Source organism: Ochlerotatus camptorhynchus, unplaced genomic scaffold, assembly GCF_037179485.1.
Source record: "Ochlerotatus camptorhynchus isolate MF236.1 unplaced genomic scaffold, CSIRO-AGI_Acam_v1.1 ptg000246l, whole genome shotgun sequence".
NCBI classification, from domain to species: Eukaryota; Metazoa; Arthropoda; class Insecta; order Diptera; family Culicidae; genus Ochlerotatus; species Ochlerotatus camptorhynchus.
Genome location: NW_027040736.1, coordinates 882,874 through 910,126, shown reverse-complemented (window position 1 = coordinate 910,126; position 27,253 = coordinate 882,874). Strand labels below are relative to the sequence as shown.

The 27,253-nt window shown below is 38.0% G+C and overlaps 2 protein-coding genes across 5 annotated transcripts in view; both read right to left on the bottom strand.

Annotated features, from left to right (window-relative positions):
• Positions 1-27,253, bottom strand: part of LOC135704698 (uncharacterized) — a 397,828-nt gene that overhangs the window by 97,810 nt on the left and 272,765 nt on the right. For 2 of the 4 annotated variants that reach the window (XM_065226178.1, XM_065226179.1), the window contains one exon: positions 3,281-3,335. The exons of the other annotated variants lie outside the window; for them this stretch is intronic. The gene's annotated coding sequence lies outside the window, so the exon portion shown is untranslated. The remainder of the gene's footprint in view (positions 1-3,280; positions 3,336-27,253) is intronic. 4 annotated transcript variants of the gene reach the window in all.
• Positions 1-27,253, bottom strand: part of LOC135704712 (uncharacterized) — a 329,334-nt gene that overhangs the window by 270,980 nt on the left and 31,101 nt on the right. The window lies entirely within an intron of this gene.

The following is a 27,253-nucleotide window of genomic DNA, read 5'->3' as shown; positions in this document are numbered from 1 at the left end:
ATTTGGGAAAACTTCATAGAAGTGGGAACATCTATTTGGGGAACTTTGCTGAAGTTTGAGAAACCTTGTTTTATTTCAGAAAACTTCATAAAAGTGTTCCTGGACCTTCTCTTAATTGCAGGGCACTTCGTTAGTGGTTATAATGAGTTTATGGAATTCCAAAGAAGTTCAGAAAACTTTGTAGAACTTCACGAAACTTTGCAGAAAATCATCGAAAATCCTAAAAGTTTAGGAAACTTTATTATAGTGCAGTAAATTTTGTAAAAGATCAGGAAACTTCGAAAAATTTCGGCTAACTTTCTAGAAGTTCGGTAAAATTTGTTGGTTTTTCCAGAAATTTCGTAGAAGCTCAGGAAATTGCGTATCATGTTAGGAAACTGTGCAACTTGGGGAGCCCTGTTTCGTCAATATGTTCAGGTAAATTTCTAGAAAAGTTTCAGAAGGCGGGAGAAGTTGAGGGATGTTATAAGATCGAAAAAACAATTATGAATTTTAATAAGTTCAGAGAACTATGTAGAAGCTCATTTTTTAGAAGTTAAGGTAGCTTTGTAGATGATTATTTGCCTCGAAGAATTATTTGAAATTCGTTCAAGTTCAGCAAGCTGGGCAGAAATTCAGTTATAGCTATGAAAAAATTAAAAGTTTTAAGCTTTGGAAAAATCTTTGAAGTACTGTTGATGGAAAATCCCAGGAGTTCGTCGAACATTCCACTTATTCAGGAAACTTCATAGAGGCTTTAAGTTCTTGAAAATACAATAATCTTCATATAAGTTCAGGAAGCGTCGTGAAATGTTAAATAACTTTGTTGACCTTCACGGATTTTCGATGAGATATCAATAAAGTTCTCTGGATATTAATCAAGACTATTCAAGTTGATAAATTAATGTTCTGAAGGTCTGTAACTGTTCAAACATTCAAATGACATCTTTCAGACATCCTTCCAAGACGGAAGTTTGATTAGAGAGTATTTAAAGGATATACAGCTGGTCGGAGATTTAAAGCCCTCTTCATATTTTTCAAGACTTCAGGTTGATCAATTATTATTCTTAAGATGTTCAACTGATCATAAAATTCAAATGACGTCTCCAGATAGTCTCTCAAGATTGCTGGTTGATCGAATATTAGTTAATAGAGGTTGATAAGGAAATCTGAAGATCTTTAATGGGTCAAAAATTAAATTGGCTCTCTCAAGATAGTAGATCGGTCAGGCTGTACTTAAAAGAAGGCTTATTTGATAGCGGAAGATAAAGTGTTTGTTATTTTGTACCTATTATTGACTATAGTTTTAAGATGTTTTGTATAGTGAACAAGAATCCTCGGCTCTGTAAAGTTAATTCGATTGCGCCTTATCAAATAAATTAATGAACAAAAATAATCGAAGATTTCATTGAAGTCCTGTGAATCAAGTGGATCAAGTTTTATTCTGAAATATCCGATTTTGGTTACATTACCCAACTAGTTTTATGAGGGTTCTGAAGACCATGATTTAGACTTTAAAACCACGATAAATTTGAAACGTTACTTGGGTATTCATATTCGACATATTCAGGAAGGTGCTTAAAATATGAAGTCAAAAATTTCATTTATTTATTTATCAAAAATCTTCATATAGGGTTATCTACCCCATTTCCGGCCTATTAAGCACAACCCGCACCTAGTCTTTCTTAATCTAGCGCAGTTTAGCACCAAATGGAATGTTATTATTACTGATGGCTTCCAAATTTATTTACCTATACGTACGTACTGTAAGATTTGATAAAGAGAAACCAATCGTTGAGATATTGTCAAAAGTCTAACACTGCTTCTTGACACCAAACTCGGCCTATGGATTCTAAACTCGGCCTAACGCATTGAAACGCCATTGAAACGCCATTGAAACGCCACTGAATTCACTTCAGCCTATCGGATGATGATAAAAATTGATTCGGTCGGACCGCTTCTTTTGTTTTTTTGGAATAACAGGTGCAAACCTTCATACCACGCGTTCTCATTGACTTCGTTCGGAAGCTTATTAACTAAAGTATCGAACCAAACGCATAATTGACTTGTTAACTCTGAAATCATGGATTTATTTAAAGTTTTCTACTCGATAGGCCCAAAATAGGCGATTAGGCCGAAGTAGTTCTCTACCCTACCAACCTAAAATTTTAAAAAATCCATTGGAAATCTTCTGCCGCATGTCTTCAAACAACTACACAAATCATGAAATGTCTTCAAAATTAAGATATGTCTTCAAATCTGGTGTCCCTTGTTTGAAGAAATCTGTAATCTTGATCGAATGAAACAATTTACTATCTTTATTAACTTCCCAGGATATCAAATAAATATTTCCCGAATCCCAGGATGGTGCAAACCACCGAGAAATGGAAGATCTATTTTCAAGACTCTGCAACATAAGACCTAATCTACAGAATTCTAAATGGTTTCTCTACACCTAGGTGTAATTTTTAGGAGAATTCGAAAGAATTTAAAGTGTTCAATTCAAAAGCAAAGCCGTGGAAAATCTGATAAACATCCTAGGAGAGTTCTTACCAGGATTCCAAGATAATTCTGAGATAATTTCCCAAGGAATTCTGAGATGAATTCCAAGAAATTTCTTAATTGAATTTCACAGTGATTCTTAGAATAATTCCATGGGAGTTGTGAAAAGAACTTCAAATATAATCTGGGGGGAATCTGAGGAGAATTTTATTGCGATGGCAAGGAGGATTTTTCCCGGTTTTCCCATAGAATTCTCGAGTTTTTCCCGGTTATTTACCGTTTTCCCGTTTCGCTGGCTATTCTGAAGTGCATGTGCAGTGAAGGCTTTATTGAGTAGCCATTTTGGAAGTTCATTTGGCTTTACAACATCTGTATTCAAAATTGGTGGGTCACGCGAGCTTATCGAATTTCTCAAAATGGGTCGCAGTGAATAAAAGTTTGAGAACCGCTGGATTAGATTGTGAGGGGGTTTCACCGGGCTTGTGTCTTTTTCTAGCCGAGCGCGAGGAGTGGTGGATCAGAGTTCATGTTGTAAATGATCGTTTTTCGGGGAGGGGTTCAAATTACCCCAGTTTCTAGGACGAGGGCACATTGTCGATGCTGTAAGAAAGAAGTGGCTTGTTCTGCAGTTGGTGTATGACTGCCTAATATAATGAAAGAAGGGTGATCATGGGATGATTTGGCGGACAGAAAGAAGGCTTTTATTGGGATTAGTAAGTCGCTTACGCCAGCAGAGGAAGAGTACCGTCGGAACAGTGAGTGAGATCAGTTCATTAGCAAACATATGACAAATACTTACGATCAATAAATGACTTCTAATTTGTTGTAATGCTAACATGTAAAGATGTTATTACCTGAAACGATAAAGAAAAGGTGAAAATGTTAGTAAATGTGCTGTTTGTTTATATTTTTAGAATGACAATTGCCATCTCTAAAAAATCTTAATGAGAATTTATTCTAGTTTCAATGGCAGTTTATAAGACAACATCGGCTGAAAAAAAAGTTACCGTTAGAGCAGGAAAACCATGTAGCTGACCGACCTGAACACTCACCATAGAGCAATCTTGACATTTCTAAATTCCCCCTTCCCATGTACATACGAGATTATCTGAAGTGCTCCACTTGATCAAAATCGTCAAAATCTGGAAAGCCCGGCACTCACTTTGATGCCCCAAAAGTCCTCTTCTGCCACACAGCTCGCACTTTCCAACACTTTACCCTGTCATGTGCCGTGAAATGTAGCAATCTCTTGACACTTCAATTACCCTCGATTCTCCGCCAAACGATCACCCAACCGACCGACCGGCCGCACGTATGTGCTTGCGGTCAATTGTTTTCAAGAATTAACAACTTGATTACTAGTGTGTGGAAAATTCAAGAGCTCATGTCGAACCCTCGAAAGACTTTCACCAATCACTGCTGCCTGCCATGAGCTCCGTTCGAGAGTTCCCACTCCATCACCACCCCGCAGACCACTTACGGACGGTCTCAGTGGTTTCTCCACTGTGTCGCGTTCAAATCTCGGATTACAGCACCCCGCAAAACCTCACAATCGATTGCTCGGCCTTTTTTGGGGATCATTTATCCGCCACATTATTCCCATCTTAGTCTCACTTCCAGTATCGTTCGTTCACACCAGATGGCGCCCCCGCTGTTGCTGAGTCCAAAAACCGCAATGCTCTCCGCGCCATTTTTAACTCAATTCCTCCGGGGGGGAAAACGGCGTTCTCGAAAATCTAATCCACCCATCGTCGTGTCAACTCAATTCGATCCACGACCGACGTCCACACTCCGAGTGGGATCCAAAGTGAGTTAGAAAGTGTAATTTTTGGCGTCATAATGCAATTTAGGCTCGGTTCCCCGTTCCACCCATTCTCCTAGCCCAACGCGATGCGATTAGGTTTTCCTCAGTTCGGTACGGTTGTAATTATCATTAGGGTTTTTGCCTCGATTTGGACCGTTTCTGAAATTAGACCCCGGCGTTCGCCACAGCCGCCACCACCGCCGCCGCCGCACCTCTATGGAAAGGTTCAATTTAAGCGCGGGATAATCTTGAGACGAAATTGATATTGCACTTTCTCCACCTTCTCTCGCCTTAATCGCAATCGCAGCACGGGGAGAGCGGGGCGGATCAAGCTCCACGTTGACCTGCTATGTGGATCAATCAATCACTGCTGCTGCTGCTGTTGCTGTTGGCGTGTCAAATCCGCGCTCTTCCTAAACGTGCGGATTGTAAAGTGAAAGAAAAAGACCGACCATTACTGCGGACCGCGCCAGCACCTTGATTGAGATTTGTGCTTTTTTCAAGTGTGGGTCTATGGATGGGTAGAGTCGAGGTACCCAACTTCAGTCTTCCCAGCAATAATGGCACGGCGCAGCGCGGAAGATTTGCGGGCGCACACGGAAATGCCTTCTTCTTGAGCACTCACCGACGACGGCGGCCCTGTTGATTGGGGGGCAATTGGGAGAAGATGAGGCTATGAGGAAGAAGATGAAGGGAAGTGAGAAGAAGAAGAAGAAGAAGTAGTGGATTGAGTGAAGTGGCGAGAAAAAACAACAAACACCTTTCGGTACGCGCCGTCAATGATTTTGACGGGTGGAGTTTTTCTAGCTTTTAACAACGATGACTGGACAGAGAGTGGGTGAGAGAGAGAGAGAAAGAGGTGCAATGAAACATTTTCTCAAGGGTTGAAGTGTTCAGCGAAGACGAGAACATTCCCTTTGAAATTGTGGATTAATCCTCCTAATTTTGGTTCATAAGCTAAGTAGTACAGTTTAGATTCAACATACAGCATTCAGTTTTTGATTTACATTTACAGTCAACTCTCTCTAAATCGATTATCACAGGAAAATGGAGTAAGGAAGGATATCAAGTAAAGGAGGTAGATTCAGGATATTTGTATAGGAAAAGTAGTCAAAACAATCAGGATTTTTATCGAATATGGGAGAAAGTCGAGTTAGGCAGAGTTGACAGTACCTGTTTTCAGCTTTCATTGTTCAATTTTCAGTACACTTAATTCTGTTTTTACGCGATTATTTTTTCAATATTGCCCTCCCGCAGGATGGAACAACATTTTGAATACAACCATATTTTTTCTATAATTTATGAATTCTTAAACAAGCGGAGCAACCGGCAAGCGTCTAGCATGAGCTTCCAAGCTGCCTTCAAAATCTTCTTAACGGGAGGTTTACCGCCCGGAAAAAGAATTACGTTTTGATTTATCTGAGAAAAAAAAGATCAAAAATTTAGTTCTTCCTAATCACAGAAGCATCGATGATTCCGACGTAAACGATTCCATTTTACGCTTGGTACGATACTTGAAACCGTCACGAAAAGGTGTTAGGTTTTGAACGCGTATAACTTTGTAATTTATAGATGAAATAAAAATTCAAATACACCAATCGATAGAAAATAATTGTACGAATCTGCTCAAATAAATACTTTTCCAATTTTCAATGAAGTTTTTTTTTATGTGCAAATACCAGAGCTGGTAGCGACCACTGCTGTGAGAAATAGTGATTTTAGTGACCATGTTGAATAAATAAGTGACCTATAGTTGTAAAAATAGCGACTAAAAAGTGACCTAAGAGAAGGCGCATCAAATAAATCTTTGATGTTTTAGACTTATTCAATTACTATCTCATAAACACGATATGATATGTACGATATGATCCTTTAAAGCGAAAGATTCAATAGGAAGTTTATAACCAAACCCACGATATTAGTCACGGTGTCTACTAACTTCAAAAATCTGGAAAACAGGGAATCCTCAGGATTTTTTTTGTTTCCTTAAACTACCTGGAAGTCTCAAAGAATTTAAAAAAATTCTTACTAAGGATATTATAAAGAAAATAATGAATTTTAAAATACAACCATTTAATTTTTCTTGTTATTTACATTCACACTTTGAACTTTAAAGATTAACAGTGGATTAATCTTCAGTAAGAAATAAATTTAAACAAATCAAAAAAATCGTATTTTTTTTAATTTCTTGAAATCTTCATGATATAACACCCTTAAAATACTCTCATGTTTTCCGGATGTTCGTAAAATTTCCAAGAATTCTCTCGGAGCTTTGCTGAAGTTTTTGGAAATTCACTGAGTTTCTCGAAACTTCTTTAAGGTTTCTAATATTTCCTTGAAATTATTTGAACTGCCCTTTGATTATCTGACCTGTCTTGATGTTCTCGAAGTCTCCATAAAGCTCTTAGTTCTATTGAAGACCTCGGTTCAGCGGGGAAATAAATAGAATTCTCGTAAACACCTTTACATTTCCCTGAAATTCTTTGGACTTCTGTGAAGTTTCTGAAATATTTCTGAAGTTTTCATAAATTCTTTGAAGGTTTCTTACTTCTCTGAAATTCGCGGAACATCTTAAGGGTTCAAGATTTGTTTTTGAGTACATCATGGATTTTTCTTGAATTTATCTAAATTGACACCAAGTTCTCTGAGGAACTTCATAAAAGTTCCTGAAAAGTCTCGAATGCTAAAAGAACCGCTTTGAGGTTCTGACAGCTTCCAGTAAGTTTCCCATATTTTCAGCGTGTTAACTTCCCTTATGTTCCTGCAGTTTTTTTATAGAGCTTCACTGAAATTCTCAGCATTTCCTTTCATTCCTCCGAACTTCTCCAAAGTTCCTACAATTGTTGTAAAGTTAATGGGACTGCATTGAAGATCTCTAATCTTTCATTAAGTTAATTACGAACTTGAAATAAATCATTTATTTGTTTACTTAATTCTGGCACTTTGAATATTTCCATAATTTTGAACTTGTTCATGGAATATGAAGCTTCAAGAAATTGAATATTTTTAGATCTTGGACTTACTTACTTGGAAAACTCAGGTCATTTTATCCAGAAAAACTAGTAGACATCCTGTATATAGAGAAAGACGATTAAACGTCACAACGCAAAGAATAATCAATCTTGAAATAAATTCACGCAAAAAAGTTGAAAAAAGTGACTAATTACAAGAAAAAGTGACTTTAGTGACTTGGCCTTAAAAAAAGTGACCAAGTCACTAAAAAGTGACTCGCTACCAGCCCTGAAATACAAAGTGATAATTGCATCACTGTTTTCATGCAATAAACGTCTTCCCTAACCCAGCTGGCATAATCGAGTACCACTTGGTTGTGCATCGTTCTGCTTGAAGCTGAAAAGTTATAAAAGAGCACTGCTTTCGTGCCTCCGCTTATTTTGCCATCACCACGCCAGTGGTACCAGCAATATTTATAATACAAACGAAAACAACTTATGAAGAGGAGCAATTCTCGCTGAAACCAGTCCACTTTTGCATGAGGTTCTCAAAACACCTTTGTTTTTCGTTCTCACCCAGAAGTTTCAGTTATGAAATTATAAAAATCGATCGGACAAGGTCAAATTTATGGAACCCTTAAGTCTGATTGCAATTTAGGAACCATTCGTAATAGTATTTTTATGAGGTTCTGAATTTGGCCGAGTTTTACTAAGTATGAAATCCGTAATATGTACGCAGGACCGAACTATTAGGTTACTTTTACTGTATTTTAAATCAATATCATGCAAAATGTTCACGAGAAGTTCACTAATCAGCTTAACGTACCGTGCCGATTCAAATTTCGGACACTTAAACTCGAATTTCGGACACTTTTAAAAGTTGATTATCTCGGTCGAATATGATCCACATGTCTTGTAAATTTTAAATTTTTTTGACTAGTGCCCTCCACGATCATCTAACATTATTACTTTGTTTCTAACTGGATGTAATATTTAATTAAAAATGAAAGTGTCCGAAATTTGAATCGTCCGAAATTTGAATCGTCCGAAATTTGAATCGGAACGGTAGTCTACGTCAACCATGCGGTCGTGTCCTGTACACAACACCACCAATTTTTCAAAAACAAATAAAGCACACTTTGGGATTAGAGGGTGACTCCCGGGATTTCCCGGGAAATCAACCAATTTTACCATTCTCGATTCCCGGGATTTTCCCCACATTTCCCGGGAAATTCAAGTTACCGCCCTTAATAAACGAGCATCACATGAACAATACCACAAATCGTTCTACAATACCACATATTGTTGGGATGATAGCCTGAATAGATAGGCTGTTAGGCACCCCTTATGATTATTTTCTATGCGGGCGGTTATAGTGCTGGTAGGACAAACGTGATCAGGGTGGCCAGGGAATTTTCATTATGAAATTCCCGGTTTTTCCCGGTTCAAATCTAAAAATTTCCCGGTTGTTAATATTCTACAAAAAAAACAAAAAAGCACGCATTTTTAAAAACGTGCTGAAAGGAATTTACTGAAAGGATAAAATATGTGAATTAAGAAGATTCCCAAGATTCTGGGGCTTTGAAATTTGTGTAGAGTCTGAACTAGAACTTTTCTTCAAAAATTTTGATTAATAACAATTTGGAGAAAAAATAATTAAAATGTGAGATTTTGAAAAAAAATTCAAGATCACAGATTTGAAAAAAAAATCATACTTATGAGCCGTGGAGTCATAATTGTCACGCTCTGAGACTTGGAAGAATTTTAAGGGTTATAACAAATTACAGAACAATCTATAGAATCTAGTGGACAAACCCTGGCATTTTCAAACAAATATTGAGAAGGATTCCCACACAGTTTTCGAAGGAGAAGTTCTGAGCAGAAAAAAAAGAGATTTGCACAGCGGAGCTCGGTAGAAAAAGCTAAGTGTGTAAGAGTGTTCTGGCAATAATTTCAACCCTAGTGCGAAAGATTAATCACAGAATTCCAACAAAAGTGATTGCAAACAAATTGCTGATAATTAGAAAAAAATCTTTAAAATACTCCAAGGGATTTCTAAATAACATTTCAAAAGATTTCAGCTGTTTTGAATAGAGTTAAAAGAAATTTTGAAAGGATTTTCAAAGGAATCAAACTCTCCGAATAGATTCAATGAAATTCTAAATTCTTAGAAGGGTTTCCAAGGAAATTCCAAAAAGAATTCAACGGAAATAATTACGCGGAGTTTTTTCTGGTTTATCTCAGAAGAATTCCATGATAATTCAGAGCAGAATTCCAAGTTATTTCTGGAATTCATATCATGAGAATTTTGAACAAAGAAAAATTAAAACCCCGGAAAAGAATAATTTAGTTTCGGTTTTTACAAATATTTGTTTCCAAAGTCCAGCATCTTCAATATTTTCTTTTAAGAACCATGCACTTTACATCTGAAATTGAAACGACAAAAATCAATTTGTAATATTGCTGAGTGATTAAATTCTAAAAACAATAAGACGGCAAACAGAATAAAATTATGCACCAAACAGAGCAAGACATTTATTTGACAAAGGATCACTCTGTTTTAATGGTTTATTCTGAAATTCTGGTGTAAACATTTGTTCTTATGGTGTTTTCCCGGTTCTCTTGCCGAGTTCCTGGGTTTTTCTCGGTTTTCCCGGTTACTATTCAAATTCCCGGACATTTCCCGGTTTTCCGGTTTGCTGGCCACCCTGCGTGATGATCCTGATTCGGAGCTTCTATGAAGAGCATGAGCATGATAAACCACCCACGGTTGCTACTCTGTTATTGCCAGATCAGCTGTAATTACACAGAGAACAAAAAGACGATGCTTTCTGATTCGGAACTTATATGAGGATGCCAAAAAGGAGGTAAAATGTAACATTGTTTTAGATAAATACAAAGATCAACATGTTCGATTTGATTTGAAAACAGGTTATCGAACAGATTCAAACTCGCCGAGCTGATAAGTTTAGTCTCACTCTAAACGGGTGGACTAGTCTCAAAAACAGGAGATATCTTAATGTTAACTTACATTGAGCAGATGGAACGATTTTCAATCTTGGATTGGCTCGAATAGAAGGGTCTTGTACTGCTGATTCAGGAGAAATTTGCGGAATTCGATTTGACCAGCGCAGATGTCATAGGGTCAACCACAGATGGTGCAAAGGTGATGCTCAAGTTTGGTTCTCTAACGGATTACCTGCACCAAACTTGCTACAACCATGGCCTTCATTTGGCTGTTTCCGACGTCCTTTATAAAGACTCAGCTGAAGCCAAACATGTTGTGAAGTATACTGATTCCAGTTCTGATCTAAGTTCTGATCAATCAGACTCTGAATCCTATAGTCAGGGCTGGTAGTCATCACTGCTGCCAAAAATAGTGATTTTAGTGACCGTGTTGAAGAAATAAGTGACTATATAGTGACTGATAGTTGTAAAAAGTGACCCTGAATTGAATTATAAATAAATTTTATTGAAAACTCTTAGGAATTTCTGAGGAGCACAACTCCTGTGAACTTCAAAGGAAAATGCTAAAAGATAGATTACAATTAAATCTGAGGATAACTCCAGGACATCTTCAAAGGAATTTGGAAAATAGATTCAGGACATTTTTCCAAACAAATTATGAGAAGAAATCTAAGGAAATTGCGAGTAGAAATGCCAATGAATTCTTAGGAGACTTTCAATGTGAGTAGAATTCCAAGGGAAAGAGTGATATTCAAAAGGAAATCTGAAATGAATTCAATGAATATTCTAATAATCTTCCCAAAGGGTGTCTTATTGTGGACAATTTCAAGGTAATTCCGATAAAAACTAAAAGAAAATTGAATTCGGAGGATAGCTTCATCAAAATTTCTGTTGAATATGAACTTCCCAATTTTTTCCTATGAAGTTGTTTTGTTTCTGAATAACCACTGTGCTTCTGTGAAGTTTTCGAAGTTTTTCTAAATTTCTGGAACTTTTGTGCTCCCGCAATTTTCATGGAATTAGAATGAAATAATTAGTATAGTTTTATGATTTTCACTTAAGTTCTCATGATTTTTCTGAAGTTCATGAAACCTCCATTAAATTATCGACACAAATTTAAAACTTCTTCAATAGTCTAGACTTTCCGGGTGTTATTAAAACCAAAGATGAATACTAAGATGAAACTGTCAGAAGAAAAACTTTCTAATTTAGTGCCCTCTTTCACGGTCCCTTTCATCCAATGAATACCCCCCGTATTCAAGGTAATTTTGTGGTTTTGCTGCCCCCTCGGTAGGGATGAAATTTTGCGCTCATTTTTATCAAAACAAACACACCAAAATCAGAGATGTCCCATTTTTTAATGACTCGATTAACAACTAATCGATTTTTTTTTGTTCGCTGTGCTGTCATTTTTCCACCAATGAGAGTGCAGCACATGTTTGAAACGATCGGTGATGATCCTCTGGAGATGTTAATGCTTATATCAGCATGATAAAACCGATTACAAATATTTTACTTTTCGGTTCGTTAATCGATTAATCGATTTTTCGAATGAAAATCGGCCATCACTAGATGAATGTGAAACGTCATTTCAAATATAAGGACCGTACATAAATAATGATACAATTTGAAAGGGACCGGGGCTAATCACAAATTACGTCCCCACGGTAACTGAAATAAACACGAGTGTTCACCGGTTGTTAAAACTGCCTTAACGAATTTCTTTAAAGTTCTCTAGGTTGCCCTGAATTTATCAGTATTTTTTAACAACCCGCAACTTAACTGAAATTAATTGATTTGCCTTGAAGTTTGGACAATTTTCCTGAGGTATTCTAACCATTAAAAACGCTCACTTATTTTCCCTGAACTATGGTTACCTGAAGTTTTCTAAATTTTTTTGTCCGGCAAATTTTCTGATATATATTATATATTTAAATTCCCTGACGTTTTAAGATCAATCATAGAATTCTTGGAATACCCCATAATTCCACGGAATTCCTTGTAAGTCGCTGCAAATTTGCTTAAGTTAATGGGATTATTCTGAAGGTATTTGATGGTCCTCGAAGTACTCGGAACTTCGCTGAATATCATGAAACTATCTAAAGATATTCATCGCTGCTTGCTAAAAGTTCTCTCATTTTTTTTAAATGAATGGAACTTCGTTAATATTCTCTAATCAACTTAGTTAAACTTTCGTATTTTTTAAAGTTCTTGATATTTCCACCCTTAAAATACTCTCACGTTTTCCGGATGTTCATGTAATTTTTATCACGTTCCAGAAGTTCTATCGGAGCTTTGTTGAAGTTTCTGGAACTTCTTTAAGGTTTCTACAATTTTCTTCAAATTATTTGTACTGCCCTTGATTCTCTGATCTGTCTTGATGTTCTCGAAGCTTCCCTAAAGCTCTCAGTTCTATTGAAAATAAATTTCCCTGAAATTCTTTGGACTTCTGTGAAGTTCCTGAAATATTTATGAAGTTTTCATAAATTATCTGATGGTCTCTGTACTTCCCTGAAATTTTCGGAACATCTTAAGGGTTCTAAATTTACGATTATAGATATTTAAACTGCTCTAAAAAGTCTGAACTGAAGTCATGGGAACTGCTCTTAAGATCAGAAATTCCTCCAAGATCTCTTGATCTAGCTTTTCTGAGGTGCTTAGATTTTTTTAAATTTGCGCAATACCCCTCAAGGTTTCTATATTTTTCAAGTTTACTTAACACCTGTGATGTGCTCTGAAATTCTAGGAACTTCATAAAAGTTTCTGAAAATTTTAGAATGTTAAAAGGAACCGATTTGAGGGTCTTAAAGCTTCCAGTAAGTTCCCCATAATTTCAGTGTGTTAACTTCCCTTTTGTTCCCGCAGTTTGTTTATGGAGCTTTACTGAAATTCTCAGAATTTCCTTTCATTCCTCAGAACTTCTTCAAAGTTCCTACAATTGTTGTGAAGTTAATGGGACTGCAATGAAGATTTCTTATATTTCATAAAGTTAATTACGAACTGTAAATAAATCATTTAATGTTTTCCTTAATTCAGGCACTTTGAAAATTTTCAATATCATGAACTACTACTACTAAATACGAAACTACAAGCCATTGAATGATTTTAGATTTTGGACTTACTCAAACTAAGTACGTTTTTTTAAACTGTGAACAGTGAAAAATTAAGTTCAACATTCATTGGATTTGATTACAAACTTGTTTTTTTTTTAAACTGATTGCCATGTCTTAAAAACGCTTTGGTTAATTACTGTTGATCTTCCAGAAAAAGCATATTTTGAACGCATTTTAAAAAAAGCTTTCTTATTATAAGCCTTGAATTTATCCGTTAAAGTTCGGGGAAAACCTGGAAAACTCAGGAAATTTTATTTAGAAAAATGAGTAGGCAGCCTGTAGATAGAGAATGACGATTACACGTCACAAAGCAAATAATGATCAATATTGAAATAAATTCACGCTAAAATAGTTGAAAATAGTGACTGATTACAAGAAAAAGTGACTTTAGTGACTTGACCTTAAAAAAAGAGACTTTTTAGTGACTGGCTTGAAAAAAGTGACCAAGTCACTAAAAAGTGACTCACTACCAGCCCTGTATAGTGTATGTATCTATACCTGCCGTGTACCCCAAGTAAAATCGATCTTGTTGCATATCAGACATACACAATATTTCGAAAGCTCAAGGAAAGGAATTGGAACTTTTGTTGCATGTAAATACCAGATGAACAGTGTGGAAACTATGCTTGAAAGGTTTTTGCTAGTACAATCATGTGTCGAAGAAACTCTCGGTGAGCACCTCTCACTCAGTCAAAGAGGATGACATAGAAGCAGTACAATCACTGTTAGATTGCTTGCAGCCTGCTCGTCTATCTGCTGAAGCTTTATCAAGTCGTAACGCAGGTCCGCTGTGTGGGGCCTCATATCCTAGTTAGTAAATACACGATATTAAAAAGCCGGAGACGGGCGCGTTCGATTCCCGGTCCGGTCGAGGAAATCTTTTCTGGTTGAAAATTGTCTCGACTTACCTGGGCATAGAGTATCATTGTGCTGGCCACACAATATACAAGTTCATGCATTGGTATTGGCATCGAAAGCTCTCAATTAATAACTGTGGAAGTGTATTTAGAACACTAAGTTGAGAGCACGCAATAATCTAATATGCACTAAGCAATAAGATTGAAATGCGAATAAGAAGAAGAAGAACGCAGATCTCCTCCAAGCTGAAGGAACCCAACATTTCCTAATCAGTGCTCTCAAGGACCAAACAAATCACATCGGAAAACGGCTTTTCCAAGCGGTGGTCACGCGAATCTCTGAAAGACGCAACCTTGAACTTGTATCTTTGCTTTGTTTTCTGCAAAACAAGGATTGTACCGGAACAAATGAACTTCCACTGGCATTTCGAACTCAAATTCTGAAAATGGCCAAATTGGTAGCATCAAGAGTAATAGACTTGACAAGTGTCTAGAATAACCTATCTCCATCGAATCATCCCGTTCCGGAGACATCTTTCCAACGGAAAAAGTCACACAGTGCACACAGAGAATAAAATGAAGGTTGATGTACACACTTAAAAAAATTCATGTAAATTTAGGTGCTCTGAGAGTGACATATACGAGCGTCAATTTTGACATAAATTTGAGTCATAACAGGCGTGAAATAAAGCCTTATCAAACGTACTTTTCGTCGAGCAACGAACTTTTCAGTCTCGGAGCACTTAATATTACATAACATGTTTGTTTACGTCTCATATTTTATGTCAAAGATGGATTCCGTCACGTGTAAAATTAGTTATTTCTAAGTGTGTACTTAGAGAAAAACTTACTCAGTGCATTCATGAATACACTTCTAAACGCATCGTACCTAGTACAAGTAACACTGACATTGCCAAAACAATCCAAAAGGAATTTGCTTTGTATGAGCTACATGGAAAACTTTCACCCAACGTCGAAAACTTTCACCCAACGTCAAAGCTTTGAAAAGCATTAGGCCAACTTCGACCAAAAGTGAGCGACTTCTCTCATCATCATCAAACTATTATGTTAAGAAGCGTTCTTCCTCTTCTTCATTCTTTTATTTAACGTCAGTCTCTGTTTCGCAATCTAGTGCCAATCACCGACGGACATCGATTGCCATCCATTGACGGCAATCGAATGTGCAGGAAGGCAGCTTCCACACCTGCGTAAGATATCGCACCCATTTAACACACATGGGCCGGGGCCAACGTTAAGAAGCGTTCGAACCTTAAGGCTAAAAACCTCAACATGTTGACATTTCTTGAGTCATATGTCATGAATCAAGATCAGCAAAAGTCAACAGACTGATTTAACTTGAAGCAAGGACTAAAAGTTGATCTTGTTGTTGCTATCTGATATGCGATGAAATATAAATTAAGTTAAATCGTTTTTTAGTTTGTATCACTTCAATCGGGAATTCCCGATTCCCGGGAATTTCAGGGAAAGCCTAATGTTGCATTCCCGAATCCCGGGATTCATCAAAATCGGAATCGTCATCCTCCATTTGGGATTGCCATGCCATGGGCTTTATGCGACAAGAACGGAAAAAAGCGAGCGTGGATATTTTTTGTGCCAATCACTAGAGGTTTGACCCATCACCAAAAATTTCACCAACTTTAAGGTATAAAGCACTTTAATAATGTTAGAGCTGTATAGAAATTGCGCTGGCATCGTTCTGTACAACTTCTGATGAGGTATCTTCTATTGGCGTTCTACTTTTCGTCGCAGCTTACAGTCCGCATTTAATCCTTCCACCAAAAAATCTATCAATCCTCGTCATAGAGGAACCATGCAGCAAAATGCTTCATCACCCACCCAATAGCCGCGCTGCCGTTGAACAATGTGGACCATTCTTCACCGAAATTCCACCACCGTCATCCAGGTTTCATAACCTTCCAAATGCCAATTTAATCGCACAAATCTCTTCCACCCGATTGCTTTGCGTGACACCGAGAATGAATACCTTTCTCTTTTGCTTTGTGTTCACCCGAAAAAAAACCCCCTCGTAGTCTATTATTATGCTAAATCACCATCGCTATCAATCTAATAATGATCATCACTATCATCATCATCATTATCATCATCATCAGCAGCAGCAACAGCAACAACAGCAATGTGTCATAGACCGCCTCCATCGTGTTCTTTGCAGTGGTCGCTATGATGAGCTAGTAAATAATTAATCACCGGTTTAGATTTATGCGTGTGTCCCAAAAACGCACGTTAAAGCCCGTGCCCTTGCCCGTTTTCGGAAGGTGTGACGAAATACCCCTTTACACATGTTTCAGCACAGAACACTGTGCAGGAAGCAGCACAAAGCACATTGGCAACAATTAGCAAGTGAGAGTGTAGGTAGGCACACTTGAGTCCTACAATCACTCATAATTCTCCTTGAGAGTCACACTGCCTCGGCTGAATCACTTGGCAAGAGCCCACATTCCCACCACCACCAGCCACCAGAAGCCCAATGCGCTATGATTCACGGCATCTAAATGTCGGCTGCTGCGGGTAGCAGCAAGCTCAGTCTCAGCGACCGCCGAAAACTCATTCCAAACGGGTAATAATATAATGAAGCGAGATGGAGCGAAGGAGAGAGCAACGAGCAAAACCAGTGTTGGTTGGTATCCCAACAACGAAACAACAATCCATGACTAACTCGCTGAGCTGCTCTTTCTCGCTATGGATTTTGTTGAGGAATTCCTGGGCTGCTGCTGCTGCTGCACCATACTGCTCGGTGCGGCTCATTGCTTTGCCTGGTTGTTGTTGTTGTTGTTGGCGTACACGACTTTACCACTTTTTCTCGCCGTATTTTAATGCCTTCGATTTGGTGTATGTAGGTACGTCCTCTCCCGCTCCGCCCCGCACACTGCTTCGGTTCGGTTCGACTTGCCACGCCACTCTTATCCTTCGGATTGAGCGTTTCGTTGGATGCTGAGCTGCTCGAGCGCAAAAACCTGATTGGAAGTCGTGGGTTAGAAGCGGAGTTGCGAACGGGGAGGGGGGATTTGGAGGAGGGTCCCGTCCCGTCTCGTCATTAACATGAAACCAAAGAGCCTGTGAAGAGGAGCTACAACTTCACACAGGCATTGCTCTCTACCTACAAAGAGCGTTCGTTCGGTCGCGTTGCAGTGCGCTTAGGGTTGCCAAATGGTTCAGGCCGGATTGGTGGGAAATTGAAGAGTGCAATTATTTCCAGCATTCGAGCGTTACGGAAAATTTCGGAGACATGCGAATGGTTTTTCAGCTTTTTAGTCAAATTCCATAGAAAACTATTTTTTAGACTTAAACTAATCATGTTTTTACAACTTCATGCGTGAAGTTAACGATTTACATATTTGGAGATGCTTAATATCAAGTATCAGACTTAAAGTGGACATTTTCTACGATATTTGAGGAGATGGACGTGTAGAGTTGATAGTTCCGTACGGCAATGTGAAAATTGTATATCTATATATATATAAATGAATTTCAGTCTTTCTGTCTATCTGTTAGTCTGTCTGACCCTTATAGACTCGGAAACTACTGAACCGATTTTCTTGAAAATTTGTATGCAGGGGTTTTTGGGACAGGGAAAGGTTCTTATGATGGTTCGAAGCCCCTCCCTCCTCTGTAAGGGGGGGCTCCCATACAAATGAAACAGAAATGTCTGCATAACTCGAGAACTAATCAAGCAAATGGAACCAAATTTGGCATTTGGAGGTCATAGGGGATAGCCCCTTAGATAAGAGGGGGGGCTACGAACAATATAGCATGTTTTTTTTATTGGCGCATAAACTCAAGCTAATATTGAATCCCGAGCAAGGCCGGGCACACTCAGCTATCTATCTATATATATAAAAATGAATTTCTGTCTGTCTGCCTGTCTGTCTGTCTGACCCTTATAGACTCGGAAACTACTGAACCGATCTTCGTGAAAATTTGTATGCAGGGGTTTTTGTGGCAAGGAAAGGTTCTTATGATGGTTCGAGACCCCTCCCCTTCTTCAACGGCGGGGGGCTCCCAAACAGAAACTTCTGCACAACTCGAGAACTAATCAAGCAAATGGAACCAAATATGGCATGTGGAGGTCATAGGGGATAGCCCCTTAGATAAGAGGGGGGGCTACGTACAATATAGCATGTTTTTTTTTAATTGGCGTATAAACTCAAGCTAAAATTGAATCCCGAGCAAGGCCGGGCACAACCAGCTAGTAGAAAATAAAAAGCGAACAAAGGACAATTTTGAGGAAGGTACGAAGCCGATTCCAAATTCACCCGTTGATGAGGGACTCAGGATTTTGCCACCAGAAAATTCTGAGAGGCTGAAAAATTGCTTTAAAAAAAAAATAGATTATTTTTCACTTAACGGCGAGATCAAACATAAATGCTGGCAACCATGACGAATCGTTTGATCGATAATGTCGATAATACAGGAATGTTCAAGGGTAATTTTTGAAAACTGATCAACCACTGACGAACCGACATGATACCGGAGCACAGGTTTAATGAAACTCCTCAAAGTTACATGATGCTAGTTATTCTTGCTCAGTGAGTTTAGATAACCCTCGCCTTAAGTGACTACCTAAGTAACCAACAAGCCCGCTAATTCGTCTTTTTGCAGTATAAGGCTGATACGTTAGACTGATGCAAAATTTGACTCTTTCGCTCCACAGTACTTAAATGGTTTCAAATGGGTCCTGATTAGCCTCCAAAAGTTACAACTCATTTGGTTAGAAACAGACTTCGCACAAACCATTTGAAGTTTACATGTAAATTAGTATGGGAAATCTCAATTTTTTGTTCATTGCCTTCTAGTCTTTTGCCATATTGAGCTGCGAAACAGTTCGATAGCCATTCTTATAGAAAATTTTCTCAGCTACAACTTTGCTCAAGATTATTTCTATGTAAAACGAGACAGGAAAAAGTTATTAATTATTTAAGAGATTGGTAAACTTATGACATGATCAAGCAGCTGCTCTGTAAGCAACACTGTATTTTGCAGTGTGACATAGTAGCCATGATTTTTGTGTCCAATTCAACGCCCCAGAAACACCAATGTTGCCTGCTGAGCAGTTGATTGAGCATGATCATAAGACATCAGCGCGTTGAACCATTGATAACTTTCGATCCTTGCATTTAATCAAAAAGTGGTCTTGAGCAAAGTTGTAGCTGGGAAAACTTCCTACAAGTACAGTTGAAAGCTTTTGAAGCAGACCGATATGGAGAACTATTAGATAGACATGAACAAAAATCTTGGTTTTACCATAGTAATTCCCATACAAACTTCAAATGGTTTGTGCCATCTCAGTTTCTCACCAAATGGGTTCAAATTTTGTGAGGTTAGTCAGGATCAGATTTGGAATCGTTTAAGTATTGTGGAGCGAAAATTTCAAATTTTGCATCACTCTACTGATACACGGTTAACATAGGGCATGCTTAGGGTTTATATTAGCCACTGCCTTTGATTCTGACTGAGTCCTTCCCTTTGGTTCAATGAGGGTTAGGGCGCGTTCTGCCAGGTTGGTCGAGGCAGATTTCATGTGTGAGTAAGTGATGACACTGGTAGTTCCAAAGAGCCTGAATGAAATGTGGCGCTTGCAAAGATCACTTGAAGATACGATATGACGGCACATTGACACTATTTGTATAAAACCGGAGACTGACAACTTTGCCCGAATCCAAGCGACATATATACAGTAGTGCTGCATTTGGGTGAAGGTGGAAGCAGCGCATAGAAATATGAGCAAATGCACATACATTTCTTCTGAGGTTGTAATCTTAGCTGTCAAATTCGTTCGAAGCGTTTACTTTTGAGCAGCAGATGACGCGATTGTTCCTGTCTCATACCGGTCGTATGAGAAAATTGAAGAGTTGCCAGTCTTCTTGATATGTTGTCTTCGATAAAACACAAGTAAATACTTTAAAAAAAAATCGTTAAGGTAGCATATTAAAAAAAATTGTCAATTGTTAATGCAATAATTGAATGTTGCATTGTAGTACTTTAAATCTTGTTAAATTTAAATGTTCCCTCATTTCACATCCGATGAACCATTCTGAACGGCCATACCGTTTTGGTTATATCACATCATTGCTTATAATGTATATATCTACATCTTTTCCTGTACCAAGGAGCCAATAAAGTAAAATTGAAAGGAGATCAGCAAAATGGAGCACATGCGATACGACAATGGAGTGATGCTTGTTAAGAAAATACCCGGAAACACTGTCTATTTTCCGCACTGGTGGTACGGTTTTATAAGACGCAACTAGGAACTCAATATCATCATACAAAGATAATGGACGTCGAAATGTCGTAGAACACATCAGTAGCGAGTAGCGACTAGCAGTGATGCAGACAAGTTCACAAATAGGAACAAAAGTTAGACAGAAAGGTGAAGAAACAGCGAAAGTTGGTGAGGTCGTTTTAATTTTTTATTATTGCTCATACAAAACAATGCTGGAATTGGGACGGATCATCAAAGCACCCGATTGAAGCGATTTGGACGGGGAGAGTGGGAATGCCAACTCCCTGTTGTTAACATTTCGTGGATAAAAATCGGGCTCTTCTCCCCACTCATTGGGGCATCTTCCTGTGTGGAGGCTAGTCTTTTTGACCAATTGTGCGGGAAGGAGATTCTTTACTGTCCCGTAGATGCGTAGGCGACTTTGCCTATCGATCCACTCAATCCGTTTTTGGCCCTTCATACAGCGGCATGTTGAGGACAGTCAGAGGTTATTAAGCTTGATCAAGACAAACAGAGAAGGGAGCCCACTGCTATCGGAATTAGTTTCCGTGCTTAAATGGGTGCTAGACCACTATCATCATGCTCACCTTGAGTGACTTCTGAGTTGCCAGAGCTTCAACGCAGTTCCCATAAATTTTTCTAAGGAAGCTATCAGGAAAGTTCTGCGACTTTCAAGGAAATTCTGCAAACTATAGAAAAGTTTAGGGAACTTCAGGGAACTGCAGTGAACTTTAGGAAAGTTCTGAAATGTTTAAAGACGTTCTGCGAACTTCAGCGCGGTTCCAAACAGGCCGTCATTACTGAAAATCTACGAGCTTCAGGGACATTTTGCAAACATCCGGAAAGCTCTGCGAGCTTCAGGAACACATAAACTTTTGAAAAACTCCAGGGATGTTATCAGTGATAGCATAATCATTAAGAAATTGATATTATTCCGCTCTCATACGATCTCAATATGATGCGTGATATTGGAGCGAAATATCATGCTTGATATTGATTTTACAAGCTCGTTTGATATTGCGAGACTATTCACAACGTGCAAAGTTGAACCGAGGCAAACACTATTCCGTTGCACCTCGTTTTCTTCACCGATGGCAAACACGAAGTGACTGCTGCCACCCATTATGGCAGTTTCGGTTGCGTTCGGGTGTAAAGCAGAAACTCAATCTCACCACAGTTTGGTGAGATTTGCAGCTGGTGAGTTTTGTAAGCTTGATATTCAGAGCAGCGATATCACAGCTTGCAATATGAACCACAGTTGTTTGCCTGTTGATTTTTGTATACGAAAATCAAGCGTGATCTTGATCTTTAGTGAAATTTGATTTTTTGATATTTTCTTAACACTGGATGTTATGCAAAGTCCTGTAAAGTTCTGCGAACTTCAAAGACGTTCTGGGAATTTAAGGGACTTGCTTCAAACGAACTTAAGCGAAATTCTAAACATTAGTAGAGTTCTGCAAACCTTAGAGTAGTTCTGTGAACTTCAGGATATCTTTGCAAACTTGATGAACTTCAACGAGCCCCAGGAAGCTCTTGCAAACTCCAGAGCAACAGAGAAGTTCAACAACCTTCAGAGAAGTTAATTGAACTTCAGGGAAGTTTTAATAACTTCAGGAAAATTCTACAAACTTTAAAGAACTTCAGAGAAGTTTATTGAACTTGAGGAAAGTTCTACAAACTTCAGGAAAATTCTGCAAACTTTAGCGAAATTCAGTGCGAGTTCTGTGAATTCTAGCAAAATTATGTGAACTCCATTGTAGCTCTGCAAACTCCAGGAAAGATCTTTACAAATATGAAAAGTTCTTCAAACGTCAGAAAAGTTCTGCAAAATTTAAGTGAACTGCAGAGAAAATTTAATAATAGTAGGAAAGTACTGAACTTGAAAAAAAAATCTTCGAATTTCAGGGAAAAATTGAAAAAAAATAAGAGAAGTTTTGCAAATTTCAAAGAAATTTTAAGAACACTAGGAAGGTTCTACGAAATCAGGGATTTGAAGTTTAATGTAGCTTCTTTCCATGTCAAAGAAAAAAGGTATGATGACAGCATTTTTGCGATATCTCTTTCTCTTTTACCCTTTTGGTCGCAAAAATGAGAGTCACTTTAAAAAATATTCTGAGTACGGGTCTACTGTTGATGAATGGTTCATTAACAAGGTATTGCCTTTTTTGAATTCCATTTTGATCTATTTCTGATGAAATTTCAACCACACAAACAATAGAGAAGTTACAATTTTATGAAAAAATCCGTCAACTGGAACGTGTCACTCCCTAGATGTAATAACAACAGGTGACGCCACCAACCAGAAAGCACATAATTCAAAAAATAATGAGAAATCCAAATTTAATATTCTTATGACTTATGAGCTCTTTTTCTATTCTCGTTATTTTCGACTCTGCTAATTGGATTACAAAAAAGAATAAGGATTCAAAAGTTTGATGAGAAAATAAAATTTAACTCTTAGGCCGTTCGCAATGCTGTTGTTTCATATGGACTGTTTCAATTTGAAATTAGAACAGAAACGCACCCCTCGCAGTTTTGAATTGCAGTTTCATTGTTCGAGTACTAGTTTGCCCGATATTCGCAACTGCTCGACTATTCTGTTTCATTTACGAGCGGAACAAGTAGAACTCTGTTTCAAATTTCTATGGATGTATTTGTGGAGCTTCTAATCGGACAGATGGCAGACGGCCTTTCTTATTCTGTTATTGTTCGAAGTCGACAAATTGATCGAGTAAATAAAATTTGCTTTACATCTCTCAAGAAACCACATGACTCCTAATTTTCCAAAGATCTTCAGGTGATTAGAGATCTACAAAAACATCTTTGGTTCTTTAATTATTCTGAAAATTTTCTACTGTCCAATAATTGTCCAATGTTTCTCAGATATTCTATTATGATACCAGGTTGCTCAGAAATTATTTCAAAGGCCATAAGCTGATCAGTAGACTGATGCAAAATTAGAAAATTTTCGCTCCACAGTGCAAGCGGTTCCAAATTGGGCCCTGATTAGCCTCCCAAAAAAACGATTTTCTGCAAAGTTGTAGCTGATAAAAATTCCCATAAGAATAGCAATAGAATTTGTTAACAGTACCATATGCAAACAGGCTAAAAGACAATGAACAAAACGTTTTGTTTTCCCATAGTAATTTCCATAAAAACTTCAAATGGTTTATGCCAAGTCAGTTTCTTATAAAATTAGTTTAAACTTTCAGAGGCTAATCAGGACCCGATTTGAAACCGTTTGAACACTGTGGAGCGAAAATTTCAAATATTGCATCAGTCTAGTGATCAGAGATCTTCCTAAAATCGTCAGGATATTTTTTTATTTTTTTATTTTTTTAGGTACTATTCTGAAGGTATCCAACAATTCAAATTTCGTCTCTCAGATATTCTCTTATGACTCAAAAATTAGACCAAAGACCTTCAGGTCATCAGATCTGATCAGATCAGCTCTCCAAAAAATTCTTTGTATATGTTTTCAATACTTCTGGATGCTCAACTATTATTCTGAAGATATTTAGCTGTTCAACGTTCAAATAACGTCTCTCAGAGATTCTCTCATGATACCAGGTGTCTCAGAAATTGTTCCAAAGACCTTAGGTGCTCATAGGTTTTCAAAAACTTCTCAGGATATTTTCTCAATACTTCAGGATGATCAAATATTAGAGATTATCTAGGTGTCTAAGAAATTATTGCAAAGCCTTCAGGTGCTCATAGGTCTCCAATAACTTCTCATGATATGTTTTCAATACTTCAGGATAATCATGTTTTATTCTGAAGATATTCAACTGCCTAACAATTCAAATAACATGTCTCAGATATTCTCCCATGATGCCAGGTGTCTCAAAAATTATTGCAAAAACTACTAGGGTTGTCCGCAATGGTGACGTAGGACTACGTGATCTTATATAATAAATCTTATTTGTTAACTGCAGCAGGTGCTTGTGTTTTGTGTAGGAATAGGAATTTGAGCGGGGTTCTCTCTGTTTATACTCTTTAGTATGACGCGCTTGACATAGATGGCCCACAGCGACTCACGAAGAGCTACTGATTCCGATCAATAGCGGTGCGGCTTCTTCCTCCTTCTATGGATGCTCATGTGGGCTGCAGCTTGCTGTTTGCAGGCAGCCCTTTGGTTGTGTAGCGGAGAACACCACCACATACCACGCGGTGATTGAATAAAAACCGTTTGGTTGGAATTCAACTGTGTTAGGGAAGTCGCTTTTCGCAGGTAATCGGTGATAATTTTAATTTTCATAGCAACAGTTACACATTCGTGCAATTTTCAATAGTGACATTTTGAAAAATGATAAAGTCTTTAATTTAACAGATGCGTAGAAATATTTCTGATCCATTGGTGATAAAATTATTGAAATTGGTCCAGGGGCAACTGAGTTATTGGCATACAAAATCTTTCATAATTTTGTTACATGTTCCATTTTCGGTTTTCACAAATTGTCCCCCCATATAGAAATCACAGACGTTGTCCTTCGTCAAAACCTTCAAGTGCTCACAGGTCTCCGAAATCTTATCAGGATATTTTTCGATACTTCAGGATGATCAAATGGTATTCTGAAGATCTTCAACTGTCCAACAATTTAAAAGCCGTTTCTCAGAGATTCTTTCGTGATATCAGCTGTATCAGAAATTATTGCAAAAACCTTCGGGTGCTCATAGGTCTCCAATCACATCGCTGGATATTTTTTCCAAGACTTGCCGGTTTAGTGACCACCCTGCATGTTTCGACAGCAGAATCGTCCGGGACCTTTTCTCATGGTTCGACCTCGTTACCTACACGGAAACAAATCTGATTCTATTTTCATGAATAAAAAATCATGAAATGAAAGAACTTGCCAACCCATGAAATCGTAACAATGATTCATGATTTCGTCATGGAAATTCATGGTTTCATAATGCAGTGGAATCAAGACCGCTACAAGCGTTACACGTGCTTGGCAAACCGTGTTCATAAACCGCACTACATAGGTATGTCTTATAAGCCTTTTGTATTCCATCTAATACATGTACTGATAGTCTAGTGGTCAAAGAATGGGTTTAAAGATCTCAAGGTTCTTGGTTCGAATCCACTCTGATGCTTTATTTTATTCTTTTTACATTTTTTGGTTAAAAAGTTAATCCCATGAATTTAGATCATGATTTCAACTCGGATGATTCATGATTTTGGGAATGTTTGCTGCGTTACGCAAAAGTTGCTCATGATATCATGAATATTATTCATTGTATATTTTCATAACATGAAAATACGCTTTGTTCATGAAATCATGAGTCATTTTTCTCATTTCGGAGATCGGATTTTTTCCCGTGTAACACTGGATTACGTTGGTGTAATAATCTTGCTCCAGGAAACATTCTTGAAGCAGAATCTAGGGATGAATACCAAACACTGTTTAAAACTGCAATTTCATTTTTGACAGTTTCAAATTTTAGAACTGTCGAGTAGTTTGAAACAATTTTGAAACTCAGCACTCAGCAAAACTAATTTAGTTTTTTTTTTAGCACCGCAAATAAAACTTGCCTTGGCATTTGAAATATTTGATCCATAATCGCAGGTTTTTCATTCATCATGATAAATTCTTTAGAAATCAATCAATATTCTACCAACTTACCCGGAAACACTCAAGTATAACCTTTCCAATGATCTCACTAGGGAACCAGCCCTCAAGTGCTTTTTAAACGACGACCTCACAAACTATTACTGAACTACGATAACAAATCTTGAAAATAGACGAACCAGCCTAGGCTGTGAAGTCTCTATGATAAAGACAAATAACGGAAATTTTGAATATGTAGTTTCAGCGGTCGTCCCGAACCACTTACACAGGACATCACGATGGACGTCTCAACCAACTGATCTACTCTTGTGTCCTAGCTGACCGTCCCAATCCATCTCAATTATCTCAATCCCACCGGTCGTTCCAAACGCATTGGATTATCCCGGTTTCTCAACCGGGCTCAAGAGAAGATAATTCCAGCAGCCATCCCGATCCACGGTTCACCACCCTTAAAGACAATTGCAGCTATTTGATGAACCATATGGTAACCCTAGTTCCCGTTCGCCTGTTGGAACGTCTTTGTCGTCGTCGTCGTCGTCGTCGTCACGAGCGATCCCATAAAGCCAGGGCGCACCAAAAGAAAACGATCATCGAAACAGAGTTCCAAGTTGGGAAGAGCAGCACAAAAAAGAAACAAGAAATCTATAAGGTAGGCACTGGCACAAACGGGCCCGAAATCGTACACGGGTCGTCGGTCGTCGTGCTGCCACGCCACTTTTGCCACAACCCGGGCGTAGCTATGTATGTGCCTATACGAGCGGTTCACAAACTGTTGTCGATTGCGAGCCACTTTGAGAATTCCAGAAGCCCCCGGCTCACCGATATTGGATGCAGATGCTGTAAGACCAAAATGATCTTAAACACTGGCACAAATGGCTCCATGTTAAATGATTGCTTAAGTTCGAAAACACAATGTCATTTAAATGGTTTAAAAAAATTAAAATTTCATTTATATCACTAGGACAACTCTCATACACTGAGGCAAATAAACTTAAGAATTTCATAAGGCTCGGCTTATGAACGACACATATGAATTTCATAAGAGAGATTATGAATGATTTTCGTGTAACATGAAACACGTCTTTAACCATTTCGTTCTCCCATGCGTTGAAAGACGAGTGATCACGGACCCCGCAATCTCAACGTCCATGATTGGGTTCCAGTCTGCTCCACTTTAAAAATTTTTGCCAACCTTATTTTTCATAAGGCAAATCAATGAAATTCATATCGATTTATTGTGGCTGA